This window comes from Symsagittifera roscoffensis, chromosome 2 (genome assembly GCF_963678635.1).
Source record: "Symsagittifera roscoffensis chromosome 2, txSymRosc1.1, whole genome shotgun sequence".
NCBI classification, from domain to species: Eukaryota; Metazoa; Xenacoelomorpha; order Acoela; family Convolutidae; genus Symsagittifera; species Symsagittifera roscoffensis.
Genome location: NC_087063.1, coordinates 37,198,023 through 37,211,112, shown reverse-complemented (window position 1 = coordinate 37,211,112; position 13,090 = coordinate 37,198,023). Strand labels below are relative to the sequence as shown.

Below are 13,090 nucleotides of genomic sequence, written 5' to 3'. Positions count from 1 at the left end.
CAGCACGACTTAAGAGAAGACTGACGGCGCGATTTAAAGGAAGACTGACGGCGCAAACTAATTAAAGACTGACGGTGCGACTTAAGCTCGCGACGAGACTGCAAAATCAAGTCTGAAATAAGTATGTGGCGCTACTTACAGAGGCTTTTCTTCAATTGCGCACCTCGAACAGGGTCATTCTGAACGACACAAAATGTACCGTTCTTTAATATTCGCAAAACATTTAGACGCTGTCTCCCTAATGCAATTGTAATGGCAACATTAATTATAGCGAAACAAGTTTAAATATAGTTCTTTTTGTGGAGCTCGCAAACTTTTTATGTAGTGTTACAAAAACATCCCATTGATATCACGAGTTTCATCACATTCTTTTTTTTTCAATCCTTCGCAGAAATAGTCAGGGACAAAACCAAACTACAGTTGCTTGGGCTCAGCAAGCTATGCTTTTTGCAAGAGCTCAGCCTGCAACTCTACAGCAAGAGTGAATTCTAATCTGGCAAGACAGGAACGCTAGCAAACATTACTATATTTTGCCTCATGTTTTATTATCTTACTCTTCTCTGAAATTTTGTCTTGATATTGTTCTGCACAAGTATTCAAATGCAGCGTGGTGAAGAACTTGTTCCAATTTTCACAGAAAGTGAGAAATATAAATAATTGAGTTCGCTGTTTCTATTCCGACCAATCTAACAAGATTCTGGTCCCTTGCAGGATCGTTGACTTGCTCTGCTGTGCATCAGCGTAGTGTTCTCACGCCTTTGCCATGTGTCTATGTAAACTGATTAACATTCCCGGGTCGAAGTTGTCGTTGTTCTGTGTTCAAAATTAATAAGTCTGAATCGATCTGCGTGTGGACCAAAAATTCATAATCGCCACGCAGGTCAAAATCTAGTCTAAAGGTGAGTCTGCGAAGTCTGAACTTAAGTCTGCAAAATCTGAGCATAAGTCAGCAAAGTCTGAAGATGAGTCCGCAAAGTCTGAACCTAAGTCTGCAAAGTCTAAATTTAAGTCTGCAAAGTCTGAACATGAGTCTGCAAAGTCTGAACCTAAGTCTGCAAAATCTGAACCTAAGTCTGCAAAGTCTGAACATAAGTCTGCAAAATCTGAACCTAAGTCTGTAAAATCTGAACCTAAGTCTGCAAAGTCTGAGCATAAGTCTGCAAAGTCTGAAGATGAGTCCGCAAAGTCTGAACCTAAGTCTGCAAAGTCTGAATATAAGTCTGCAAAGTCTGAACTTAAGTCTGCAAAATGTGACCATAAGTCAGCAAAGTCTGAAGATGAGTCTGCAAAGTCTGAACCTAAGTCTGCAAAGTCTGAATATAAGTCTGCAAAGTCTGAATTGAAGTCTGCAAAATCTGAGCATAAGTCTGCAAAGTCTGAAGATGAGTCCGCAAAGTCTGAACCTAAGTCTGCAAAGTCTGAATATAAGTCTGCAAAGTCTGAAGTTAAGTCTGCAAAATGTGACCATAAGTCAGCAAAGTCTGAAGATGAGTCTGCAAAGTCTAAACCTAAAACTGCAATAACTGAGTTAAGTCTGCAAAGTCTGAACTTAACACTGCAGAGTCTAAACGTAAGTCTGCAAAGTCTAACCATACGTCTGGAAAGTCTAATCATAAGACAGAAAACTCTGAGCCTAAGTCTGCACAATCTGCTCACAAGTCGGCAAAGTCTGAGCATAAGTCTGCAAGGTCACAACTTAAAGTCATATTATCAGTCTATATAAAACGTTTTTTGAACAAAGCCAAGGCCAACCTTGATATATTAACAAAATAGTGCTGCTCCAGCTCAAAAATGACGTTAATGCTTCTCACAAGTTGTGCAGTTCTGCTGGCTGTATTTTTGGAGGCATCACTCATCTACGTTCTTTATTTAGAAACAAGTGTTCTAAGTGGCACAATATCTATGTTATCTAATTATTATATCTCTTGCGTTATCTCTTATCTAATTATAATATTACTTTTATTTTTTTTGTACAAATTTGCATTTACTGCTAAATTTGGTCCCGAAGTTTGATCACTGTGATTTTTGCCCAGAACTCAAGAAAAGACTTAAGCCGCGCGACATAAGAAAAAACTTAAGCGTAGCGACTAAAAAAAACACTTAAGCGTAGCGACTAATTAAAAGACTGATGGCACGATAAAAAGAAAAACTTAAGCGGCGCGACTTAAGAAAAGACTGACGGCGCGACCAAAGAAAAGACATAAGCGGCGCGACTTTTGAAAAGACTGACGACGCGGTTTAAAAAAACTTAAGTGGCGCGACTTAAGAGAAGACTGACAAGGCGTTTTAAGAAAACATTTAAGCTGCGCGGCTTAAGAACAGACTGACGGCGCGACTTAAGAAAATATTTACGCCTCGCGACATAAGAAAATATTTAAGCTGCGGCGCTTACGAAAAAATTTAAGCGGCTTGACCTAAGAAAAGACTGACGGCGCGACTCAAGAAAAGACTTAACCGGCGCGACTTGAGGAAGAACTTAAGCGGCGCGACTTATGAAAAGTCTTAAGCGGCGCGGCTTAAAAACAGTCCTAAGCGGCGCGACTTAAGAAAATTGTGACGGTGCGACTTAAGAAAAGATTGACAGCGCGACCTAAGTAAAAACTGATGGCGTGACTTAAGAATAGACTAAAGCCGCAGGACATAAGAAAAATTTTAAGCGTAGCGACTAAAGAAAAAAATTAAGCGTAGCGACTAAAGAAAAGACTGATGGCACCATATAAAGAAAGACTTAAACGGCGCGACTTAAGAAAAGACTGGCGGCGCGGCCAAAGAAAATACTTAAGCGGCGCGACTTTTGGAAAGACTGTCGACGCGTTTTTAGAAAAACTTAAAGAGCGCGACTTTACAGAAGACTGACGACGCGTTTTAAGAAAACATTTAAGCTGCGCGGCTTAAGAACAGACTGACGTTTCGACTTAAGAAAACATTTAAGCCGCGCGGCTTATGAAAAGACTTAAGCGGCGCGGCCTAAAAACAGTCTTAAGCGGCGCGATATAAGAAAATACTGACAGCGCGACTTAAGTAAAGACTGATGGCGTGACTTAAGAAAAGACTTAAACGGCGCCACTTAAGAAAAAAATTAAGCGGCGCGACTTATGAAAAGACTTAAGCGGCGCGGCTTGAAAACAGTCTTAGCGGCGCGACTTAAGAAAATACTGATGGTGCGACTTAAGAAAAGACTGACAGCGCGACTCAAGAAAAGACTGATGGCGTGACTTAAAAAAAGACTAAAGCGGCGCGACTTAAGAAAACATTTAAGCGGCGCGATTTAAGAAAAATCTTAACCGGCGCGACGTAAGAAAAGGTTGAAGGCGCGACTTAAAAAACTGACGACCTGTTTTAATAAAACGCTTAAGCTGCGCGACTTAAGAAAAGAATGACGGCGCGACTCAAGAAAGTATTTAAGCGGCGGGACTTAAAAAAAAATTTAAGCGGCGCGACCCAAGAAAAGACTGACGGCGCGACTCAAGAAAAGACTTAAGCGGCGCCACTTAAGAAAAAAACTTAAGCGGCGCGACTTATGAAAAGACTTAAGCGGCACGGCTTGAAAACATCTTAAGCGGCGCGACTTCAGAAAATACCGACGGTGCGACTTAAGAAAAGACTGACAGCGCGACTTAAGAAAAGACTGATGGCGTGACTTAAAAAAAAGACTAAAGCGGCGCGACTTAAGAAAACATTTAAGCGGCGCGATTTAAGAAAAATCTTAACCGGCGCGACGTAAGAAAAGGTTGAAGGCGCGACTTAAGAAAAGACTGACAGCGCGACTTATGTAAAGACTGATGGCGTGACTTAAGAGAAGACTTAAGCCGCGGGACATAAGGAAAAACTCAAGCGTAGCGACTAAAAAAACTTAGGCGTAGCGACTAAAGAAAAGACTGATGGCACGATAAAAAGAAAGACTTAAGCGGCGCGACTTAAGAAAGGGCTTAAGCGGCCTGACTTAAGAAACGATTATAGCTGCGCGACTTATGAAAAGACTGACGGCGCCATTTATGACGAAATTTCAGGCGGCGCAGATTAAGAAAATACTTAAGAGGCGCGACTTAAGAAAAGACTGACGGCGCGACTAAAGAAAAAACTTAAGCGGCCCAACTTAAGACAAATTTAAGCAGCGGGACTTAAGAAAAGACTTAAGCGGCGCGACCTAAAAAAAGACTGACGGCGCGACTTAAGAAAAGACTTAAGCGGTTCAACTTAAGAAAAGACTTAAGCGGCAAGACTTATGAAAAGACTTAAGCGGCTGGACTTAAGAAAAGTCTTAAGCGGCGTGACTTAAGAAAAGACTGACGGCGTGACTTAAGGAAAGACTGACGGCGCGACTTGAGAAAGACTGACGGCGCGATTTAAAAAAAATTTAAGCGGCGCGATTTACGAAAAGATTTATGCGGCGCGATTTAAGAAAAATATCTAAGCGGCGCGACTTAAGAAAAGACTGACGGCGCAAACTAAAAAAAGACTGACGGTGAGACTCAAGCTCGCAGCGAGATTGCAAAATCAAGTCTGAAAACAAAATGCGGCGCTACTTGCAGGGGTTTTTCTTCAATTGAGCACCTCGACCTGGGTCATTCTGAATAACACAAAATGTACCGTTCTTTTATATTCGCAAAACATTTAGACGCTGTCTCCTCAATGCAATTGAAATGGCAATTTTATTTATAGCGAAACAAGTTCAAATACTGTTTTTTTTGTGTAGCTCGCATATTTTTTACGTAGTGCTACAAAACATCCCATTAATATCACGAGTTTCACTCACATTCTTTTTTTTCAATCTTTCGCAGAAATAGTCAGGTACAAAAACCAAACTACAGTTGCTTGGGCTCAGAAAGCTATGCTTTTTGCAAGAGCTCAGCCTGCAACTCTACAGCGAGAGTGAATTCTAATCTGCCAAGACAGGAACGCTAGCAAACATTACTGTATTTTGCCTCATGTTTTATTATCTTACTCTTCTTTAAAATTTTGTCTTGATATTGTTCTGCACAAGTATTCAAATGCAGCGTGGTGAAGAATTTGTTCCAATTTTCTCAGAAAGTGAGAAATATATACAATTGAGTTCGCTGCTTTTATTCCGACCAATCTAACAAGGTTCTGGTCCCTTGGAGGATCGTTGACTTGCTCTGCTGTGCACCAGCGTAGTGTTCTCACGCCTTTGCCATGTGTCTATGTAAACTGATTAACCTTCCCGGGTCGAGGTTGTCGTTGTCCTGTGTTCAAAATTAATAAATCTGAATCGATCCGGGGGTGGACCAAAAATTCATAATCGCTACGCAGGTCAAACTCTAGTCTAAAGGTGGGTCTACGAAGTCTGAATATAAGTCTGCAAAGTCTGAACTTAAGTCTGCAAAATCTGAGCATAAGTCAGCAAAGTCTGAAGATGAGTTCGCAAAGTCTGAACCTAAGTCTGCAAAGTCTAAACTTAAGTCTGCAAAGTCTGAACTTAAGTCTGCAAAATCTGAGCATAAGTCAGCAAAGCCTGAAGATGAGACTGCAAAGTCTGAACCTAAGTCTGCAAAGTCTGAACTTAAGACTGCAAAGTCTGAACGTAAGTCTGCAAAGTCTAACCATACGTCTGGAAAGTCTAATCATAAGACAGAAAACTCTGAGCCTAGTTCTGCACAATCTGCTCACAAGTCTGAAAAGTCTGAGCATAAGTCTGCAAGGTCACAATTTAAAGTCATATCATTAGTCTACTTAAAAATTTTTTTTTGATCAAAGCCAAGGCCAGCCTTGACATATTAACAAATTAGTGCTGCTCCAGCTCAAAAATGACGTTAATGCTTCTCCAAGTTGTGCAGTTCTGCTGGGTGTATTCTTGGAGGCATCACCCATCTACCTTCTTTATTTAGAAACAAGTGTTCTAAGTGGCACAATATCTATGTTATCTAATTCTTATCTCTCTTGCATTATCTTTTATCTAATTATGATATTATTTGTTTTTTTTTAGCAAATTTGCATCATTTACTGCTAAGTTTGGTCTCGAAGTTTGATCACTGCGATGTTTGTCAAAAATTTAGCGGCACGACATAAAAAGGCTGAAACAAGGTAACTTAAGAAAAGACGTAGATTGCGCGTCTTAAGTAAAGAATGATGGCGCGACTTAAGAAAAAACTTGAGCCGCGCGACAAAAGAAAAAACTTAAGCGTAGCGCTTAAAGAAAAATTTTAAGCGTAGCGACTAAAAAAAACACTGATGGGACGATATAAAGAAAGAGCTAAGCGGCGCGACTTAAGAAAAGACTGACGGCGCGACCAAAAAAAAGACTTAAACGGCGCGAATTTTGGAAAGACTGACGACGCGTTTTAAGAAAAACTTAAGTAGCGTGACTTAAGAGAAGACTGACAACGCGTTTTAAGAAAACATTTAAGCTGCGCAGCCTAAGAAAAGACTGACGGCGCGACCTAGGAAAACATTTAAGCCGCGCGACATAAGAATTTTATTTAAGCGGCGGGGCTTAAGAAAAAACTTAAGCGGCGCAATTTAGGAATATATTTAAGCGGCGCGTTTTAAGAAAAGGCTGTCGACCCGACTTTAGAAAAGACTTGGGTGCCGCGGCTTAAGGAAAGACTCAAGTGGAGTGACTTAGGAAAACACTTAAGCGGAGCGACTTAAGAAAAAGCTTAGGCGGCGCGACCTTAGAAAAAACGTAAGCGGCGCGACTTAAGAAAAAACTGACGGGGTCACTTAAGAAAAAACTGACGGCGGGACCTAACAAAATACTGACAGGGCGACTTAAGCTCGCGGCGCGACTGCAAAATCCAGTCTGAAAACGGTATGCGGCTCGATTTACAAAGTTTTTTTTTCAGTAGCGCACCTCTACCCGGGCCATTCTAAACCACTTAAAAAATACCGTTTTTTTGTAATCGCAAAACATTTAGACGCTGTTTCCTTAATGCAATTGGAACAGCGTTTTTTTTATAATGAATTAAGTTCAAATACTTTTCTTTTTGGGTAGTTTGCGCATTTTTTACGTAATGCTACAAACACATCAAATTATTATCACGAGATTCACTCACATTCTGTTTTTCATCGTTTGTAGAAACATTCAGGGAAAAACCAATCTGCAGTTGCTTGGGCCCAACAAGCTATGAGTCTTGCAAGAGAGCTCAGCCTGCAAACTCTACAGCAAGAGTGAATTCCAATCTGGCAAGACAGGGATGCTATCAAACATTACTATTTTTTGCCTCATGTTTTTTTGTCTTACTCTTATTTAAAACTTTGTCTTGATTTTGTTTTGCACAAGTATTCAAACGCACCGTGGTGAAGAACTTGTTGTTCTAATTTTCACAGAAAGTGAGGAATAAATAAAATTAAATTCGCTGTTTTTATTCCGACCAATCTAACAAGATTCTGCTCCCTTGGAGGTTCGTTGACTTGCTCTGCTGTGCACCAGCGAAGTGTTCTCACGACTTTGCCATGCGTCTCTGTAAACAGATTAATCTTCCCGGGTCGAGATTGTCGTTGTTCTGTGTTCAAAATTAAAAAGTCTGAATCGATCCGCGTGTGGACCAAAAATTCATAATCGCCACGCAGGTCAAAATCTAGTCTCAAAGTGAGTCTGCGAAGTCTGAACTTACATCTGCAAAATCTGAGCATAAGTAAGCAAATTCTGAAGATGAGTCCGCAAAGTCTGAACCTAAGTCTGCAAAGTCTGAACTTAAGTCTGCAAAGTCTGAACTTAAGTCTGCAAAATCTGAGCATAAGTCAGCAAAGCCTGAAGATGAGACTGCAAAGTCTGAACCTAAGTCTGCAAAGTTTGAACTTAAGACTGCAGAGTCTAAACGTAAGTCTGCAAAGTCTAACCATACGTCTGGAAAATCTAATCATAAGACAGAAAACTCTGAGCCTAAGTCTGCACAATCTGCTCACAAGTCTGCAAAGTCTGAGCATAAGTCTGCTAGGTCACAACTTAAAGTCATGTCATCAGTCTATTTAAAACGTTTTTTGAACAAAGCCAAGGCCAGCCTTGATATGTTAACAAATTAGTGCTGCTCCAGCTCAAAAATGACGTTAATGCTTCTCACAATTTGTGCAGTTCTGCTGGTTGTATTCTTGGAGGCATCACTCATCTACCTTCTTTATTTAGAAACAAGTGTTCTAAGTGGCTCAATATCTATGCTCTCTAATTATTATCTCTCTTGCATTATCTCTTATCTTATTAGTATATTATTTTTTTTTTACAAATTTGCATTTGCTGCTAAGTTTGGTCCCAAAGTTTGATCACTGTGATTTTAGCCCAGAATTTAAGAAAAGACTTAAGCCGCACGACATAAGAAAAAACTTAAGCGTAGCGACAAAAGAAAACACTGATGGGACGATATAAAGAAAGACTTAAGCGGCGCGACTTAAGAAAAGACTGAAGGCACGACCAAAGAAAAGACTTAAGCGGCGCGACTTTTGGAAAGACTGACGACGCGTTTTAAGAAAAACTTAAGTGGCGCGACTTAAGAAAAGACTGACGACGCGTTTTAAGAAAACACTTAAGCTGCGCGACTTAAGAAAAGACTGACGGCGCGACCTAAGAAAACATTTAAGCCGCGCGATTTAAGAAAAGACTTAAGCGGCGCGACTTAAGAAAAGATTTAAGCGGCGCGATATAAGAAAATTTTTAAGCGGCGCGACTTGAGAAAAGACTGTCGACCCGACTTTAGCAAAGACTTAAGTGCCGCGATTTAAGGAAAGACTGACGGGGTGACTTAAGAAAAAACTGACGGCGCGACCTAACAAAATACTGACAGGGCGACTTAAGCTCGCGGCGCGACTGCAAAATCCAGTCTTAAAACGGTATGCGGCGCAATTTACAAAATTTTTTCTTCAGTCGCGTACCTCGACCCGGGTCATTCTAAACTTCACAAAAAGTACCGTTTTTTTTTAATCGCAAAACATTTAGACGCTGTTTCCTTAATGCAATTGAAACAGCAATTTTTTTATAACGAATTAAGTTCAAATACTGTTCTTTTAGGGTAGTTTGCGCATTTTTTACGTAATGCTACAAACACATCCCATTATTATCACGAGATTCCTTCACATTCTGTTTTTCATCGTTTGTAGAAAAATTCAGGGAAAAACCAAACTGCAGTTGCTTGGGCCCAACAAGCTATGCTTTTTGCAAGAGAGCTCAGCCTGCAAACTCAACAGCAAGAGTGAATTCCAATCTGGCAAGACAGGAATGCTATCAAACATTACTATTTTTTGCCTCATGTTTTTTCTTACTCTGCTTTAAAATTTTCTCTTGATATTGTAATGCACAATTATTCAAATGCAGCGTGGTGAAAAACTTGTTGTTCGCATTTTCACAGAAAGTGAGGAATGTATATAATTGAGTTCGCTGTTTTTATTCCGACCAATCTAACAAGATTGAGGTCTCTTGGAGGATCGATCACTTGATCTGCTCTGCACCAGCGTAGTGTTCTCCCGACTTTGCCATGTGTCTCTCTAAACTGCATGAGGTCGTCGTTGTGTGTTCAGAATTAATAATCGCCACGCAGGTCAAAGTCAAGTCTAAGGATGAGCCTGCGAAGTCTAAATATAAGTCTGCAAAGTCTGAACATGAGTCTGCAAAGTCTGAACCTAAGCCTGCAAAATCTGAACCTAAGTCTGCAAAGTCTGAACTTAAGTCTGCAAAGTCTGAACGTAAGTCTGCAAAGTCTAACCATAAGTCTGCAAAGTCTAATCATAAGTCTGCAAAGTCTGAGCATACGTCTGCAAAGTCTCAACATAAATCCATATCATCAGTCTATCTAAACCATTTTTTTAACAAAACCAAGGCCAGCCTTGATATTAACAAAGAGAGTGCTGGCTCAGCTCAAAAATGACCTTGATGCTTCTCAAAAAATGTGCAGTTGTGCTGGCTGTATTCTTGGAGGCATCACTCATCCACCTTCTATATTTTGAAACTAGTGTTCTAAATGACACTTACTGGTCTTTTTGGGTCGCAAATCATTGTCTCAAGAAACTATGCTTGGGGTGGTTTTTTATTCAGTAAATTTTTCAAATAACTCGGATTAACGCTCGAAATGTCAAACTCATCGTTGTGAATTATATGTCTGGCAATTATAAACTACGCTGATGTTAATCAAAACGATCTGCAAACCTTAAACTTAACCTTGTCTTTTTGAAAGCTAAATTTTTTTTTTGTACGTGAACAATTCAAAAAAATTGCTTACTAATTCAAACTACATTTTTATAAGGTCGCCCAACGCTTCATTACAGCTGTCGGGGAAACCATTTTATCAAACTTTGTAAAACTGAATGGCATTTAAAACGTTATTTGAATTTGTTTTAGAGCAGGTTTCACATTTATAGCAAAATTTTTTGTTATTTCGGACAATGATGATCAAAGTAAGTGTAATTAGTTTTGTTTTATTGATTTGTATTTGTCGGTTAGTTTTCCGGGCCGAGATCCGACGATACTTATGTTGCAACTGAGTCGAGAATATGGACTCTATGCCACAAAAAATGTTTGATTCATTGTTCGCAAATTCGCAACATGGGATGTGTACAGTCGCATCGTACCTAAATATATGCGCGCAAAATCACAGCACGGGTTGCGCAAAGTCGCAATATGAGTCGCACGAAAACGCAAATCGAATTAGTTAGATTTTTTTAAACAAAATTAGAACAAAAATGCATGCAAAAATTGGAAATCTATTAATTTGAAAAAAATTTTCGTAACAAAAAAATCACATATTATGAAAATTCATGATTTTACTCTGGTCGAGCTTCGCCGAACACAATCACGTGAAAAGTTGAAAATGAGAATTTATTTGTTTTGGGTCGCGGAAAGTCAAGCAAAACACTTCGGTCAGGAAAAAAAGAAAAAAAACTTTTTTGGGTCGCGCAAAATCAGGCAAAACACTTGGGTTGCGCATAACTGAGACATGCCTTTTTTTGGGTCGCGCAAAGTCGCGACATACCTTTTTTGTCGGGGTATACCTTTTTCGAGTCGTAATGGTTGGTGGTCAAATCCCCGACCTGGGCTTGTTTCTGATATAGTGTCGTGTCATCTTTCGATGAAAACCTTACATATGAAGAAAACTTTAAATAAAATTATCTTTGTTGACTAATTATTATCTCTGTTGCACTATCTTATCTAATTATTGTATTCCTTTTGTTTTTTTTACAAATTTGCATCTAGGTTTGGTCCCAAAGTTTGATTTCTGTGATATTTCACGTTTGTCCAGACTTTAGCGGCAATTTTTCGCCATTTTCAGTTTTCGAGACTAAGTTTTGGCATGTCCAGTACACGTAAATTTCAATGAAGTACCACGTGATAGTTCTAGACGCAAAAAACGACCATTAGAAGGCCAAACTGTTCATTTTGTGAATTTTACGCTGAATCTGCAACAAGGACGCTCCCTTTGTTCTTCTTTTGTTCTTTATATTCCTTTGATCGTTCCGACAAAATTTCAATATGCTTAAGGACTTACAACTTTAAGAAAAGGTTCCTATAAATTTGAATTTTTAAATTACCAGACATTGATCAAGGCAAACAAAAACATGTCATACAAAAAGAGAAATTTTAAGCGTTTTTGAAAAAAGTTATGAAAAGAAAAGGAAAAAAAAGCCAATATTAGTATATCCGGGACTACGTTATACACACAAAAAATTAAATTTTCCATGCAAAATTTTTTTTTTCAAAAAATGTTTGTTTGAATACGAAAATCAATTTGCGGTTGAAAAATTACACAAAAAATGTTTGGGGGCAATTTCAAAAATACTTTTGTCGTCGCCATCAAAAAAATGCTATAAATACAATTTCCATAAATGGAAATTGTATGACTAGTGTTTTTTTTTTCAGAAAACAAAAATGAAAAAAGTCAAAGTTTTCAGTTTTAGCAGCCTAAACAGCGCTTAAATGTTTTGCCAGCAGTTGAATCAATTGTTCAAAGCTTTTTTTTCACAAAATTTGAAAACAAAAAATGCTAATCATACAGTTTCCATAAATGGAAATTGTATGATAAGCATTTTTTTCATACCATTTTTTTCCTTTTTTTATGAAGAGATACCAATTTTGATACCAAAACAACTATAAAATACCTTTGAAATTCGGTTAAATTCATTTTGCAATATTGTATGAAATTTGTATGACTAGCATAATTTCCATAGACTAGGTGTATGAAATTGTATGATTAGCATTTTCGGTCTATGGAGGTCAACCCGGGATGCGTGTAACAAATTTGATTCATCCATACATACAGGCATACCCGTTTTGCCCACCATAGAAGATAATGCGCAACCATGCACATCCATCCATGATTTGTATGGAAAATGTCTAATCATGCGTAGCACATACGTTGGTTTCGAAAACCCTCGAAATAGCTTTTTAACTGAGTAAATTAGTAATAAAACGGTTTCTCATCATTATGCAAGCTGTTGGTAAAATATCAAAAATTTTCACCATGCAAAGCATACGTCGCACCATATATGGTGCTATTAATGGAAACGTTGTTTCCATACAAAAACAACTTTAATTGAGAATGCGATATGACAACCAACACCAAATTTTTGTTTAATTTTGGGGTTTTTTGCAGTTTCAAATATTGACAAGTAGGCTGAGAACATACTTTTGGACAAAAAATGTGTGAAGAAAAGTGAAAAAAAAATGTTTGATTTTTTTTAATCTTTGATTTTTTAGAAAAAATTTTCATTCCGCTTTTTGAATTGCTACAATTTTTTTGTATCGCAAGTGATGCGAAGCTCTGCTTCGCCTCTGTTGAATTGTTTTTGTTGATGGTCATTATGTTGTTTTATGTATTGATAATCTTTCATATTTCTGAAATTCTTCATTGTTTTAGACAGTTTTATGAAAGTTATTCAGCCATCACGAGTCATGTTTTCCGGTGTCATTAGGTAAAATTTTCTACATCAGATAAGAATGTGCTTTGCTTGGATACCAAATTTTTGCTCTGAACGGCGAAAAAAAAACATTTTTACTACTAACGTTTTTGAGGTCGTTCAGAGCACTTTTTGGATTCCCACGAGATTATTAAATTGATTTGATTATTCAGTTTCTATGTCGCGCCAAATATGGTTCTTTGTTAATCATATGTCGCGCCATATATGTTTCCATGGTATCCATACGTCACGCCAT

The 13,090-nt window shown here is 38.5% G+C and overlaps 1 protein-coding gene across 2 annotated transcripts in view; it reads right to left on the bottom strand.

Annotated features, from left to right (window-relative positions):
* The window catches only part of LOC134840307 (uncharacterized), a 107,917-nt gene that overhangs the window by 51,065 nt on the left and 43,762 nt on the right, over window positions 1-13,090 (bottom strand). The gene's annotated exons all lie outside the window — the stretch shown is intronic.